This window comes from Gymnodraco acuticeps, unplaced genomic scaffold (assembly GCF_902827175.1).
Source record: "Gymnodraco acuticeps unplaced genomic scaffold, fGymAcu1.1, whole genome shotgun sequence".
Classification (NCBI taxonomy): Eukaryota; Metazoa; Chordata; class Actinopteri; order Perciformes; family Bathydraconidae; genus Gymnodraco; species Gymnodraco acuticeps.
This window is the reverse complement of record NW_022991216.1, coordinates 3,111,401-3,113,568: the sequence shown is the minus strand read 5'-3', so window position 1 is coordinate 3,113,568 and position 2,168 is coordinate 3,111,401. Positions and strand designations below refer to the sequence as shown.

The following is a 2,168-nucleotide window of genomic DNA, read 5'->3' as shown; positions in this document are numbered from 1 at the left end:
TCAATTTTTTGATTATTTATTTCTTGTTATGTTTTTATTCATCTTTAATGGATTTTATGTCGACTGTTATATCATTGTCAAGTTTCAGATGATTTATTTTTATTTTTTGTGTGATTTCAAAGGATACAACTTCAATCAGGAGAGATGTGATGTATGGAATACATATTTATTATCGGTCTCATTATATAAATGAAACATAATGATGACAGTTTATAACAAGTGAATGAAATGGTGTTTTGGCGATTAGGCCCAGGTTTTGTAGGATATCAATCGGGAAGGGAAGAACCGTTTCCGATTAACCCCCCTGGGTCTAGACACTGGTGGTGGTGATAAGTGGTTAGGTCCGGTTGGAAGGGAGAAGGTTAAGCTTGGCCCTGAGTTGAAAGCAGGAGGCGAAGGGGTGGAGGAGGGTTGCGCGTTGACACCTGGAAGACAGCTGATAGGAAAGGGGAGAGCATATATAGAGGGATTAACAGGTGCAATGATTAGGCTTGTAAATGGAGGGGAGTGATAGGTTAGCTGAGGAGTGGCGCTCCCTGTCATTTAGATGCAGGGAGCGAGTATTGCCATGACGTGCAATACGGAGTGATAGGTCTTCCTGTCTGAACTTGCGCTAAGCTTAATTTCAATCAGGAGAGACGTGATGTATGGAATACATATTTATTATCGGTCACATTATATAAATGAAACATAATGATGACAGTTTATAACAAGTGAATGAAATGGTGTTTTGGCGATTAGGCCCAGGTTTTGTAGGATATCAATCGGGAAGGGAAGAACCGTTTCCGATGAACCCCCAAAAGAATGAAGTATGAAGTACTGAACGTGAAGAATCTTACCTTGTGGGATGCAGTGGAAATCTATGGATGGAAATGAAAGGTTAATACATGTGAGAATTTAAACATCTGATGCCTCCCGGGCATCCTTCCTGGACGTACGGGGCTTCCCGGACGTACGGGGCAACCCGGACGTACGGGGCAACCCGGACGTACGGGGCATCCTGGACATACGGGGCATCCTGGACGTACAGGGCGTCCCGGACGTACGGGGAATCCTGGACATACAGGGCATCCTGGACGTACAGGGCGTCCCGGACGTACGGGGCATCCCGGACGCACCAAGCGACCCGACGTGCGGGGCGCCCGGAACGTGCAGGGCTTCCTGAACGTGCGGGGCAACCTGACTTTAGCAGGGACACATTATATGGACCGGAGGTTAACGACCCGGACGTACGGGGCTTCCCGGACGTACGGGGCATCCTGGACGTACAGGGCGTCCCGGACATACGGGGCATCCTGGACATACGGGGCATCCTGGACGTACAGGGCGTCCTGGACGTACGGGGCATCCCGGACATACAGGGCATCCTGGACATACAGGGCATCCTGGACATACAGGGCGTCCCGGACGTACGGGGCATCCCGGGCGAATGGGGCATCCCAGACGCACCGGGCGACCCGACGTGCTGGGCGCCCGGAACGGGCAGGGCTTCCCGAACGTGCGGGGCAACCTGCCTTAGCAGGGACACATTTATACAGACCCGAAGGTTTTACAACCTGGACATACAGGGTTAGATATGCAGGAATAAACATGAGCCGCGGGGCGACATACGTGCTGACATGCTAGGAACCACCACCAGTTATATGCATACGTACCAATTTAAGGTTGGAGAGACCTTTGGATAGCCAGCACGGCATTGAGGTCAGGGCGAATGTAGGATGAGAAAGCGGAGGAGGACCACCGTCCGAGTTGTTGCAGGGATGAGGATGAGACACCTTGATTAGCAGCGGAAGTAGCTGCGCCTATTCTAAAGGAATGCCCCGTGTATAGAAGAGGTGATAACCCGGATTTAATGAGGACTTGTTTTAAATAGATATTGAACTGTTGTTGAGTTAAAGGAAAATTCCCTGAGATAATGAATAATGGTGAGAGAGGATTAGAGGTAGGTCTAAGCTGTAGGAATTTGATCATGGATTTATAAGGGCAGAACTGGGAGTTGATGAGGGCGGCGATGACGGAGCAGCGCCGCCGCATTTGGAGTGTTTAAGATATAAACTAAAGTGGCTAGCGTGAAAGGATATGTCAGAAAAGCTGACGTCTCGATTGGAATCGAATGTAAGGGAAGCTGTGGTAAATTCACCTGGTCTGAGAAAGGCATAAAAGCTAGG

The 2,168-nt window shown here is 49.3% G+C and overlaps 1 long non-coding RNA gene across 1 annotated transcript; it reads right to left on the bottom strand.

Annotated features, from left to right (window-relative positions):
* Nucleotides 1–399: 399 nt before the first annotated feature.
* Nucleotides 400–1,819, bottom strand: LOC117561521. The gene is made up of 3 exons (XR_004571385.1): nt 1,656–1,819; nt 840–860; nt 400–436 (listed from the first exon to the last, which is right to left on the bottom strand). It is a non-coding gene; the product is annotated as an uncharacterized LOC117561521 (long non-coding RNA).
* Between the last annotated feature and the right edge of the window lie 349 nt (nt 1,820–2,168).